This window comes from Cheilinus undulatus, linkage group 5, assembly GCF_018320785.1.
Source record: "Cheilinus undulatus linkage group 5, ASM1832078v1, whole genome shotgun sequence".
Lineage (NCBI taxonomy): Eukaryota > Metazoa > Chordata > Actinopteri > Labriformes > Labridae > Cheilinus > Cheilinus undulatus.
The window spans coordinates 40,001,837-40,016,372 of NC_054869.1; the positions used below are offsets into that span (position 1 = coordinate 40,001,837).

At 40.2% G+C, this 14,536-nt stretch overlaps 1 protein-coding gene across 2 annotated transcripts in view; it reads right to left on the reverse strand.

Moving 5' to 3' along the window:
* The window catches only part of grid2 (glutamate receptor, ionotropic, delta 2), a 923,745-nt gene that overhangs the window by 811,548 nt on the left and 97,661 nt on the right, over positions 1–14,536 (reverse strand). The window lies entirely within an intron of this gene.

A 14,536-nucleotide genomic window follows, 5' to 3' on the forward strand; every position in this document is an offset into this window, starting at 1 on the left:
GCCAACTTAAGCGCTCCATACTATTGATCTCCTGTGCTGTAGGAACACACCATCTGCTTTATAATCCCCCCTTTACTGTCTTGACTTGTATTGAGGGAAGCAGCGATGGGCAGCATCAGGTGACTGTGGGAGAGGGAGATAGTGGGGAGAATAGATTTCCACTAGGGGATAACTGAGGTACTTGAGGAGTGAGACAGTAAAAGCAGCAGTGGGGAAGAGACTAAGAAGAAGAGACAGGAGGGAGGAGAGTCGGGGAGGAGAAGGGGGACACAGTGGGGCAGGTTTAAGGAGCAGTGTGTTATCCATCCAGTGAAGTGTCCGGCCCTATGAGTCAGCTTCCAGCTGCACGCTGGATCTCCCTGTCGCTATGGCCCAAGGAGCTATTTATAGCATCCCACATCCATCCTAAAGCGCAGACACACACTCATGTATACACAAGCAATCAAGCATCCCAGATTCCTGCTGCTGACAAACAGATTTAAGTCACAGATTGCCAAACACAAAGAAAGAGATTGAACCCGACGTGGTGATTGATGGAAGAGCAGAAAGAATGTGAAACACGCAGGCTGAGATGAAAAGCTAAAATGTGGAGACACACACCAAACGATAAGTGTGATTCACGAGGGGGATAGCCCAAATTCAGGATATCCTCCGAGGATCCCAGCACAGTTGTAACTTTATACGACGGCTGTTAAAGTAAAAAAGTGGGCAAGGTGAATCAGGGTGCCATAATTAGTCAGTGTGCTTAACTACACTGGAAAGCAAAGAGGAGAGGGAGTCAGAGAGAGGGCACGACCGACTCATTTAGCGACAGACAGAGATAAAACAGAGCTCTAATTAGCTGGTGTAACGCACACTGACAAGACTTGTCAAACTCTATAGCAGTAACTGTGAGTATTCAATAATTTAGAGCCAAAACTTTGAACAATCAAAGGCTTGAAGTTGAATGTAAAAAACCTGCCTATGTGATGCTGAGGCAGTCAGGGAGGATCTGAACTATGATGGATGGCAGCCATGAAGGGCACATGAAAATATTTGACCTTAAACATTCAAAGCAAAAAAAACAATTTTGACATTGAGCCACGGTTCACTGCTTTGTTATTGTCAAATTCAGGCTTTGGTCAAACTAGGTTTTTATCCTTTTATCCATCTTAACTCCATTTTACAGGGTAGAAAGAATACTGGACTCAATTTAAAGTACAGTTACTCAGGCTTAAATCTGCTAAAGTGTAAGAAAAATTAAATCGACCCAAGTAACAGTAATTCATTTAAAGTTTACTGACTGAGTATTATATTTGATGCCTTAGGGCAGAGCCTCTCAGACTTTTCAGCCCATGACCCAGAATAACAGTGTCAGAGACCAGGGACCCCTACAGTCCCTGGAGATGGTTCAAGCATTCATTTTTGCACAAAGTATCATGTACAAATTTACATTTTATGGAGTTTTTGAAAATGTCACTTATTAACTGTGATTATATGTTAAACTAGAAAAGCACTCGGAGAGCAAAGACCTCCACCATTAGCCCTGTCTCCCAATAGTGAAGAATCCTTTAAAAAAATTCCTCGATCTGTCCCCATGTGCCCCCCACCATGGCATTCACCGATTACTCTCTCCCCGGTGGGGTGGACACGCGGCAAAGCATTGGCTTTGCTATGGGTGGACTGTAATGGTGAAAGCATTGCCTGCCAGTGCCTACAGATGCACTGACAGTCTCACCCATGGTCTCACTGAACAACCGGAAGTCATGGCAGAGGGTGAATATTCCTCTGTTCCTTCCAGCATTGTGAGTATTCTCGCTACAATTCGCTGTCTTTCTCTCTGTTACCCTCCGACTCGTCTCCTCGACCGAGCGTGTGTCTTTCAAACTCTATAAACTCCAAAACTTTGAATAGAAACACAATAGTCCCCCAGTAGTACAGAATCCTTAAAAAAATTCCTGGATCCAGATGGTGATTGAGATTACTCCCAAAATCTAATCAGTTCTTCCGTATGCCATTTCTGACATTTCCTGAAAATCTCATCAAAATCTGTCCACAACTTTTTGAGTTATGTTGCTAACAAACGAACAAATGAACAAACCCACCGATCACCTCCTTGGTGGAGGTAATTAAACTCATTTTAATTATATGTTTTTATAATGATGGATAAAATATACCACTTTCACCCATTTTGACCTGACTCCCACTTGCTGCCCTAGGGGGCTAAAAAGTAAAATATGATTTTACCTTTATGTGCGTCTTCTACCATACTTTCTAATTAAACGTATACATTTTTTGATAAATTGCAGTGTAAGTGCGAATGTTGGACATAATGGGGAAACTTTAGCTTAGTCTTTCTACCCCTCATCTCTGAGTTCTCTTTGGAGTTAAGAGGCGTAGTGGTGAAATCTTCCACTACAGAATGGGACAGCCCTATATAAATCCTGATATATGACTGATGGCACTGATATAAACAAACATTTATATGATATCAATGCAAGATAGTTCTACTTTGATTCTTTTTAAATGCTTGTTCAGGATCAAAAGGATCATAAAGCATTAAAACAACCTGGAATTATGATATTGGATTGCTGTCAGATCTTGCAGGTGATTTGCAAGGCATAATGGGAGATTTCCCATATTTTAGTGGCTCTGATTAGCTAGTAATTGTATAGTAATAATTTGTAATGAGTTTAATTCTGTAGAATAAAGTGTTTATTACCCAGTTCTAAGATGGCATTTTACCAAGTCATACATATGATGATATTAAGGAAGTATTTACCTAGTAATAACGTATTGTTTATTGAGTAATTCCTTGTAATATTGTGGCAGTTCTCTGGAAATTAGGTTGTCTTTTTACCCTAACCCTAACCCTCTAACAATAACCCTAACTCTTGTTATATTGTGACAGTTTTCTGGTAATTAGGTGGTATTTAAAAAGTAGAGTCGTGCCAGGGCAATCTTAGGGTTGGCTATAACTTTTAAACTGTAAGTGCTAGAACTATGGGACCTTGACCTATCTCCCACCCCACCCCATCTGGGTTGGGTTTTTCGAATGATCCATCCCTTTATTATGTTGTGAAGTGGGCATGACTGGTGAAAAAAAACCTTTAGATCATTTGTATCTTGGGAATGGGAAGTTGTAGAGACGTGGGACCAAGACTTGCATGTTTACCAGTGCCACTCATCCCCAAGTCTCCACCACCAACAGAGTAAAATATCACCTAATTACCAAAAGACAGTAGTAAGAGGAGTTACTTGCTAGTTAATACATTTTACTTGGTAAATATGTTCTTAACATTATCATAACTGAGAGTTATTAGTTGGTAAAATGCAGCTTATTATAGGTATTAACACCTGATTCTTGAGAAATTACTTGATTATTACCACTTATTACTATAGAACTACTTGCTAATTAGGCCTGCTTCCAAAATCTCCATTTGAAGGGCCACGTAGCCCTAGTACTTGACCCTATTCTTCCGTTCCTGCAGGACTCCCTAATGTCTAAAAGTAAAAGTCAAATTTTTGTTTTTTAAAACTACTCAATTTAACAACTTGAGTAACTATGATTTGTTATTTTCCACCCCTGGTTTCATAAAAGTCAAGATTTGTATTTGACTGTTCTTCATTTCTCCGCATGCATAATGGAGAAGAAGAACATTTAGAGAAGCCTTGACCCAAGTGACAAACAGCTCTTAAAGCAGGATAGTTCTCAAAGTCTAGTTTTCCATCCTTTCATTCAAACAGAATATTATTCAGTCAAATAAACATGAACCCTACATTTCTGATGAAACTCCTTATCACAGAAGATCACTGCATTTTCATTCCATTTGAGCTCTAACAGGCTAAATGTGCAACCAATCAAAATCAAGTCAAGCTGTGTAATGCTTACTCAGTCAAACTGAGCCCGGCTGGTAGCATTTTTGATTTAATAAGCTAAACGCATCGTCTCAATCAGAGTTCAGAGAAGTTCCCAATTCATCTCCCTTCTTATTAAAAAGGCGGCTACATTAAAAATCAGTCAAAACTTCATTCCAGTGTATGTGTATGTGTGTATGCTTGGGAGACCTTGGGCCAAACATCCCAGATGATGTTTCAAAAACCCTAAAAACCATTTAAAAGTAGAAGGCAGCTCATTTTCTTCCTTGCTGCACCGCAGAGAGAGAAGGGCGAGAGAGAGTGGGAAAGAGTGAGAAGAGAGTGACCCAGTTAGAGAAAATTTAAATAGGGATTCCATTTAGAGGGCCACATTAATTGGAGCAGATGCCTTCTCAATTATTAAGAGGCCTCCAAGGGTGTTAGCACGAGCTAAATTTATCCCGCACGGCTTTGACTGGGCTTGTCCAATCTCGTAGCGCATCTGCAGACAGAGGGGAGAAACATGCTCGGTGTTTAAAAAAACAGTGGGGACACATCACAGACACATTCACATCCACACACAGACGGACTAGGCTGGCTTTGTTGTAGCTTCTGTGGTCCATGTTTGTTCTCTAGATACAGTGCACAAACAGCTGGAAACACAAAATATCAATGTTGGTATAAACTCCTAAAACACGTGTTCAGAGTCTCCTAAACTGCCCAAAACATACTCTCCAGCAAAAAAACACGTGCTGAAATAATCTCCTGCTGAGTTAATGGCCCATCTTTGTCTCCATCTCCAACTATTTGAGCCATAATGGCTTTCCAGTTTCCTCCAAGCTTTGCTGTAATGAACCAGCAGGGAGAGACCAGTCCCACGAGGCTAACACTGGTGCCCTGCAAGAGCAGACAAGAGAGACGGCGCTGCACCATTTCATGAATTTATTAATACCTTGTCTCCTCCTGTGTCATGAAAAAAGAAAAACTGAACAGATTCATAAAATGACAGGCTCCAGTCTGACACCAAGATGATGAGGGTTTCTTTTTTGTCCGACTGAAGACGAAACGAGGAGTCACTATTTGATTAATTCATGGTTTCTGTGAAGCAGCTGCTGGCCACAAGCTGGTGAAAGGAGCTGTGAGTAGCACTCCGCCATGAGAGGCAATCTAAACTTGGGGGATGGCTCTGGAGACAATGCCTCGAGGAACACTAATGAAATTGTTTTGTTTTCCACTCTGCTGTGAGTCGATTTTTCACCACCGCTGTGCACAAACATCTCCATTTTCTGCAGCCTTTTTCTGTCAACCTGACCCACCTGCCAACATGAAAATTTAAACGCAACTCTGAATTCCACATATGTCCATATAAAAGATGCACTCTGCTTGTGTTCATGTTCTGGGTTGACCTTTGATTGGATGTGGGAGAAGTTAGCAGTATCCAGCTGTGTCATGTGCCAAATATAGCAGTGAGCCGGGCCATCTTTATTTGGTACTCAGCATCAAAGGGAAGCATCGGGGTTACAGCAGACTGGTGTCATTTTAGATTAAACTGAGGGAAAGAATGAGATCTGAGCGGAGAGTACGGCACATTAATTCTTCTGAAGGGGAAAGTCGTGTATTTAAGAAGTCTATTACTGAGAAATCCCATTTGATAAATAAATAAACGCATAGAAAATACGCTCTGTGAGGGTTTTGTATGGGAAATTCAGTGTGAATTTTCTGCTGATGTAACAGTTTGAAATCCTGGAAATACCTCAAATCTAATGGGTGGTAAACTGGTGTCACCAGTATGACTTCTGGTTTTCATTACAGCAGATTTTTACTCTACCATCATCATCAGTTCAAACGTTTGGTTGTAGTATGCACTACAAAGCAAATGAACTGGCTAGATTTCGTATCTGTCATCAGAGAGAACCATCTTGCAAAGCTTTAAAAGGAACCCTGCATGATCAGACAAGTTCATCTTGTTGGATAGATATTTGCATCTCTCATATACATAATGAGCTAAGAAACTCACAAGATACCTGCATTTTGAGTCATTTGAGTTTATAAATTCACCAGGACACTGCCATGTCTTGGTCCCGTTTGGCTGGCGCCGTGACGTCACAATTCTGCTGTGATCCTATGCAGTAACCTGTTTCAGACTGGCAGCCAGTGTTAGGGCTGCATCTCAGAAACACAGCACATCTCACGCCCGGAGAATTCTAAAATTAGAGGTCTCTTCTATATTATATTTGCACCATGAGCAGTTATCTGTTCATCTAGACAGGAAAATGATAAACACAGAGCCATATTTGCCTTGTTGAAGCAAATATTTACATCCACACCGATAGAAAATGTTTGAAATCTGTTTCTTTATGAACCAGATGAAGGCCACGAGCTAAAATGCATCTGTTTAATAAAGTTGTTCCCTGAACTTCTCTTCTTTATGAGGCTTTTTGTTTCCACACGGTTCAGGTAAAGGTAAACATAATACAAAAGGACTTCCGGTTTGCGCCTTTCAAAGTAAAAGTCTGCTCTAGCCTTTCTTTGGAGAAACTCCGTTCTATGTACATAATACTTTTATTTTGAAAAGCTCCCAGCACACTTCCACTATACACTCAATGTAGTCATTTGATGGAGGTATACTGAGGTAAAACTTTGTAGGAATGACAGAGCTTTGACAGCAGGGAGACAAAACCAACACGCAGCAAATTTATGTCAGCAACAGCTGCAAGCAGAAAAACGTCTAAAAAATGGTTGCTGCTTAGCAATGGAGAGGAGCGCTGCAGAACCGTGACATCATACTCCGTGACGCAGATAAAAACATGGCGGTCTCCTGGTGAGTTTATGTGCTGAAAATGCAGATATGTGGGATATTTAGTGAGTTTTTTAGTTTAATATACATTTGAAACATACAAATATCTATCCAAGATTAACTTGTCTGACCATGCAGGGTTCCTTTTAAGTCAGTACATTTGTCCCTGATCAGAAAATGGCCGGACCATCCAGCATCTTCTGAGGAGATAAAGGTGGTGGCTAATGCTGTGGTTAAGATAAAGCAAGCCTGTCAACGATAACCTGACACACCAGATAGAGTGTTTCATACATCCATGGTATGGATATATTTCATATTAATCTGGGGAAGCTCTCATAGACAGCATTTGTGCAAGATAGTAACTTTTCAAAAGATTCTTTGAAGGTGATTGGACAAACATTCTGTCCATCACATTCAGAGCTGGTAGACTAGTATATGAACAGTGGATTGCTGTGTGGATACAACTTTTGCCGAGGCTGGACAGGAGAAAATGTCTTCTCTGCCAAGAGAAGCTTTCAGTGTGACCTTTTGCTCCAATTTTTATAAAATAATGTTGAGCAATTATGATAAAACAGCCACTTTTCTACAGCTGCATTTGAGCTAAAGTCGCTCCCTACTAGCAGCCATTGTATACACCTCTAATAATTGCCCCTGTACAAGAGCTATAAAATCACTCCACCACTGCATAAATCAATTCACAGTACATGCTGAAGCGGGTCCACAGGAGAGTGAAACGTCTTTTCCATCATGAAAAGCTTTCAGTGCAGTTTTTTGCCGTTTATTAAATAAAGAAATGAAATCCAGCTCTGATAAAACTGCTGCTACATCTTAGCTGGCTGTTACACTCCCATTTCTTACAGCCTTATGTCCAATCAAACTCATTCTTCTTAAATGACACTGATTGGTCCAAACTGTGTCTGGTGTTGCAAAAATTGTGTGGATTGGAGCTTCTCAAGATGGGTTTGCCTGATGACAGACATAGAGGCTGGCAAAGCTATCTGCTTTGCAGGGTTATGTCAACAAAGGGAGCCAGTGCAGAAATGAATGTGGCCGCAGCTGTGGTAGAAGTTTTATCAGAACTGGACAATATTGCTTTATTAAAAGAAGAGCATAGAATTTAACTGAAAGCTTTTCATAATTGTAAAGATGTTTTTGCTCTTCTTCCAACCAGCTACCAAGTGGCTGCACTGATCGGGATAAATCATGCTACATGGTATACTTTTTAATTTGTTCTAAATGGCCAATCATAAATGAGACAGACAAATTCATCCAATGGGCACAGACGGCCTGGCTTGTTTCAGGCGTGCCCTACGTACAAGGGCGGGCTGGGCTTAAATCCGGCCTGTGGCTACTTTCCTGCAGGTCTCTCCTCCACCCTTTCATCCCTGTTTCTGACTCTATCCACTGTCCTCTTCTATGAACAAAGGCCTAAAAAACATATTTAAAAAAAATGTCATCCAATCACCCTCCAAGTTTTTTTTATGAATGGTTCGGAGCACCGTCTACAGCATGAGAAGTTGTAAAAGATAAGACTGTTGATGTTTGGGCCGTAAATGTCATGTGTGTTAATGTGGCGCTGTCCATGGTACTGATGTCTCAGAAAGGCTGTAGACAGCTGATTCTACTCACTCGTGGATATTCTGAATAATTATTGTGATTGCTCCGGTTTGTCCTCCATCCATCCATTTACTGTACCGCTTATCCCGTTAGGGGTCATTGTTTTTCAGCTCTTTAAAGATTTTCTTGAAGGAAGTACAGGCAAAAATGGCTCTTTCAACCCAAAAGGTTCCTGACCCCTATTTTAGGGGGATAAAGGGAGTCTTAGCACTTGTAAATGCATTTAAACTACATTATTGCCATTGATTTTTTAATACTACAACACAATAAGGTCACCGCGTACAGCAACAATTAAAAAGATATCCTGATATAATTTTCAGGCCACACTGTCCAGCTCTGCTTAAATCAAGGCCTTTTATTTCTTGAAAATATAAGTGCTGACACTAAAGTTTCAAACATAAAGATTAAAAGTCCTCAGTGTCTTTAATGAATGGTGGAAAAAAAGGAGAATGAATGGAAGAAAGGCAGCAAATCAAAGGCAAAAATATTTGACAAGCATGTCAATCCCTAATTTATGCGCCGTGCTAATAACACACCGAAGGGAGTTCAGGCAAGGTTGTCAGAAACCCTTTTGTTATTAATAACAAGAGAGAAATGGGAAATTTTCTCCAAAACGAGATGAAACATCTGTGCCTCATGCTGTTCTTATTCACAAAATGAGGTGAGCTGCCATACTCTCAGACCCAGAGCATGACATGCAATTTAATGCTAATTTTCTGCCTATTCACTCCACGCTGTTCATTACATAGACAACTGGTACTCCACCTACATTTATAGAAGCCAATTAATCTGTGTCAGTGAGGTGAAGGCAAACACACAAGGCCATATGCACTCACAAAGACATGCAAAGTTTGTCTTAGATGACAGATAGGAGTTGTGTTAGTAATGAGGCCAATTTGAGACAAAACCTGAGCGAGGGAATCAAAGTTTTCCAGGTTTCCCCTGGAAGGTAGAAACTGAAAGGCTTTCCTACTGACATGCTGTTCTTTCATCTAGCGTACCCTTATTCTGCTTTTTTTCCACCACTTCACGGGCATTTTTAGTATCTAACACCTATCTGTATCCATTTTCTTGTTCCCTCATCTGCTATTTTTCTATCTGTCTCTTCCAGTCCTTCACTTAAAAGATATCCAACAGAGAGGGAATGAGGACGAGGTCAGCAAATATCTGGGCCATTCACTGCTCCCACTTTAAAATCCACTGTCCATTTTCTCTCTAAATGCCTCCTTTCCTCCTCTAGACCTTGACCTAATCCCCTCCGTCCCGCTCTGCTCCCATTCCTCTCCTCCCTCCTGCTCTCCTACTTCCCATTTTGGAATGATTGATGGCCATGATGCTTTGCTCTTGGGCAGTTTATTAACTTCATGGTGCAGGACTAGACATTCAGGAGGCCTTGCCCCGTCTCGCACATTTCCCCCCCCCCGTCCTACACTTTTATCTACTGCTGTCTCTCCCTCCAAACTCCTTCTCCACCCTCCATTTGTCTCTTGCACTCTCTCCTATCCATCCTCCCTACTCGTGGACAAAAAAACCGGAAAAGAGATCAATGTTTAGCATGGCGACATATATCTCAGCGTATCTGTGTCTGTGCTCTCTTCCTGTTGAAGTGAGTGGCAGGGGTTGTAAATTTGCTTTATGTTGTCATTACTTACACCAGAGCAGCGGGCGTACTTCATAGAAAACGCTGGTTGAGTTCAAGCGTGCTTGAATTACAGCTACAATGCAAAATCCCACATACTGGCATGTAAATGCCCCACATACGTGCATGAATACATGGACATGCAGTGACATTTACACAGAGCAGACTACAAGCTGACGCACCCACCCACGAAAGGTGTGCACATGCCATTGGCCATGTAATGCCACGTTTAGGGAGACAGAGGGCGACTTGACAGGTTCTACTGTAAGTAAGTGGTATTAGTTATTGTGTCCATTACTGTTTGTCCTTGAAACTACAAACATGATTTTATGGCATACATGTGAGTGCACAGGATGTCAATGAGCCACTTTATGAATATGGCGATGTTTATGCATGCATGCATAGCCATGCACATATGTTCATTATTTATTTATTTGATGTTTTCACACATAAAATAGCCATTTCCTTTTATGGATCATACCAGTAATCAGCAAGGTAAGCCCCTGTGCCATTTGCACATGTTTTAAGTGTCATCCTTGCAGTAAAAACTAGCAGGATCCAGGTATGACAGCACTAAGAGCTCCAGGACTAGTATGTGTATTAACGTTCATAGAGTGCTCCTGTATTTTAGGAATATGGTTATGATAATGGAGCTTCCAACAGCCGTACCTCCAGTTTGAGTGAGAGAAATAGCAAAAAAAAAGGTGAGCGAGATTACAGGAGAAAAGGTTTAAAAGCCAGTGGTCTTTATGGTTGAATAAATGGGTTGAGATAGCACCTTGAAATGAGAGTAAGCGAGGGAAATGGAAGTTAGAAATGGAGGTTTAAAAAGACAGTTTAGTTCTTTCTACATATCTTCATCCACCATCAGTTCCTTCAAACTTGGAATAAGGCAGCATGAATAAGTTTCAGCATAAGCCACTAAAGGCTAATGTAGACATTGGCAAGTAGTGACATTTCTTTTTGTTAGTATAGCCAGCATATGACAAGGAGTGATTGGGGGGAATTTGTTCTGCACTGCGACACTCAAGCCAATTTTTTTTCTGTGTCTTTCCAGCCTGTCTGTTGGATTGTACGTCTGCTGTCTGTGACTCTCAGCAACAAGCTGTTCATCACCCACCAGACTGCTGCTATATGATTCATCTTTTTTATTTAACACAATAAAACTGTGACATATAAACCATAAAATGAGTAATCTTACATAACCAATGCATGACACATGTTCAAGGTAATGGAAACTGAATCTATTACAGTGTTTATGAGTATATCACACATATGTGATTAAGAATCTGTCTGCATAACCCATTCAAACACAGTGGTGGATTTGGCCATTTTGTGGCCCTGGGCGAACACAAGTACTGGGCCCCCCATCCCACTTTTAAATTGTATTTATCAAAAAAAGTCCTATTTGAAACTTGATGTAAAACAAACCAAAGATGACAGTTTAGCAATGATTTTTGTCAAGAAATATCCAGCTACATTTTAAAATGTCCATTTGGAGACATCTGGCCGTCAGAGCTATGTAAAACTAAAACTAAATGTAAGTCTTAACCTCCTAAGACCTCAGCTGTTAAATGTTATCATGAAGCCAAAACATTCCAATGAAAAATTTCCCCCAAATTCCATGTAAATTCCTGACATTTTCAAGCAAATTCTTCTTATTTTATTTTTAAAGTTCCTTAAAAATTTCAAAGTATTTCCCCTGAATTCGGTAAAAAATGACAAAAAATTCAACCAAACATCCAAACAAATTTTCTGAAATTTATATGAAAAGGACACCCCCAACACTCTCAAAAATTTCCACCTTAATTCCTTACACAGGTATTAAAATATTAATTTCCCAAATTTCCATGAAAAAAAAACTAAAAATATCAAAGTAATGAGATATTTTAGCTACATATTTCTGGAGCCCTCTTGATGTCTATCACTGACTTTGATGCTAATATGCTGTGTTGTGATTGGCCAAAAGCACATGCAGGAAACAGATCCGTGGAGATTCTCAGAGGAGGGAAATTACACTCTCAAAGAGCCTTATGTGGAAAATTATTGCAAAAATGTGCAATATAGTTAGTATGTGTTTACCATGCAAAATTAAAGAAATACTAGTGTGCTTCTTGTCTGATGAGCCGCTAGGTTGAAGGTTTTCTTTAGACTTCAAGAAAAAAAGTTGAACAATAGCATGCCTTTTTTTGCCCTCTTATATTTGTTTCATTTAATTATCTTATGGGGATAGCTGTGGGGGACCTGATGTGGCCCCCAAGCCTTCAGCTGATTATCACTGCACTAATGGATTAAAAGTGGCAAAAAGGTGGAAATAAGTGGACGAAACCTGCAAAAATTGGTTCAAAGGGGCATAGTGAAATGGCAAAAAGGGCAGAGAGTGACAAAAATGGATTTAAGGGTTAAAAAGAGAAAAAAATAGGACAAAAAGTGGCAAAACTGGGGTATAAGTGGCCACAAGAAGTGACAAAAATGGGTAAAGGTGGCAAAAAAGGTTTAAAAGAGGCAAAAAAGTGGCAAAAAAAAAAACACAAAAAAGGAAAGTATAGTTTAAAGGTGGATAAAAAAATGGAAAAGTTGCATTAATGGGTTAAGAGTGGAATGTAAGAGTTAAACCCTGAGGATGCATTTGATAAATGCACACTTTGTAGTCTATAAGCAGTAAATTTTAGTTTTGCAGAGGAAACTCACTTCATATCTCTAACATCCACCCAGTCTTAGTGCATTACAGAAGTTCTCTTTTCCTATCCACTTATCCACCTCCATCCTTGGACCGGAGATTTTTTCATTTAGGTCAAGGTGAGAGGATATAAAACAACTTAGGAAGTACATTTTTGGTCTTTTGAATGGAACTCTAGAGTGAACATTCAGGAAAATTTAACCACAGGCAAGCGAGCAGGGGTTAGGACATTTAATTCATGTGCAAGACCACAGACCACATAACATCGGACCTGGAGGACCTGAGGGCTCTCCATGCAATAATGAAAATGCTTCATTTATTTACCATTTATTTGCCTCCCCCCTCCCATCTTCCAGCAATAGTCTCCAGCTGAGGCAGGACTTTTTCTTGAAACTTTCAGGAATGTATGTATGAAATCAGCTCATGATATAGGGGATGTCTATTGTGCCTGGGACAAAAACATCTGAATGCAAATGATTGTTTCTCTGCAGCATCTTTAAACATTTTTCTGTATTTGCATGAGCCTTGCCCTCTCTTCCCCCCTCAGGATGTCTGCTGTATCACCTTGGGTTTTGTGTATAAAAGCTTTTGTCAAACATCCTATATAATTATATAATTTGAATACATATGAGAGATGGCAGGATTGCAACACAAGCTTCTGTTTTCCATCCAATCCCCAGGCAGAGGTAAAAGGTTCTGATGAAAAGAAAGAACATCCCCAAGGCTTTTCTTTTCTTTGCAGTATGAGAGTGAAAATACAAACAGCAGACAGAAAAAAAAAGAAAGAAAGAAAGAGTGATTAGGGAGGGTGAGGAGGATGATTGAGACCAATATCGCTTCAAGTCTTTGAGTCATTGACATGGCACCCAGTTGGAGACCTCCTACACCCACTCCCTCCCTCTTCCCTGCCCCCTCCATTTATTCAGACTTCTGCCTGTACTCCATCACTCCTCGTTCACTCAGCACACAATCGCTCATTTCCCTTCCTTGTTTGTTTGTTTTTCCCAAATCAAAGCTTTCAATTCCTCCTCCCAAATCCCTCACTCTCTCTGTCTGCCCGCTTTACTTTTTGCCTCACAATCTCATTTTTCTTTGTTTCCATCTCTTCTGTCTGTGCATTACACAAATCCCAGTTATTTGTCTGCACCTCCCATTCTCTCTTTTGTCTCACTCTCTTCAGTCTAGACCTACTTTAGTCCCCCCACCTCTCTGAAGCTCTCATTTTCTCTCTGAACCTTTGAACTTCTTCCCTCCCTCTGTATATCTTATCGATCCGGTACCAATAGCACACTCACAGGGCAAGCACAAACACTACAGCTATTACTGCTCACTATTAGGGACTCTATTCAAAATGCAGCTAGTGGTGCCATTAAGGCACCTTTCACTTAAAAATATTCCAAATTGCAGCAGACAAGATGGAAGACTAATTTTCAAAAATTGTGGAATGATCTGCCAAAGGAGATCAGGTCAAATGAGTCAACAATGTCTTTTTAATCTTCTCAAAACCCACTTTTATCCTGTAATAGCCTGTCCTGATTTCACCCAAATGTTTATGTCATCCCTCAAAAGAATTTGTGCACTTCTAGGGATTTAAAAAAAAATAGATTTTATGTCTTTATTGAGAGGCTTCTAGCTGCAGATTGTACATATCTATTATGGCCGCGGTTACACTGTGACACCCTATAGCTCAGAAAGGAAGTGCATTTATTGCTGGTACAATGCTTTTTCAGTTTTAGATTATCTTTTATCTATTCAACTTTATTCGTAAAAAAAAGTCTGGCAGTTAGATTCATGAAATAACCACATAGCAAACATTGCAGACAAAGCAACATTTCCTAAATAAAACAGAAAAAAGGTCAGAGGATTTATCTAGGATTAAATTAAGTCTGAACAGTGGCTCACTTTAGCTTAATTAGCTTTTTTAAAAGCTAAAACTGCTGAGCTTGCTACCTAATCAATGTTACTA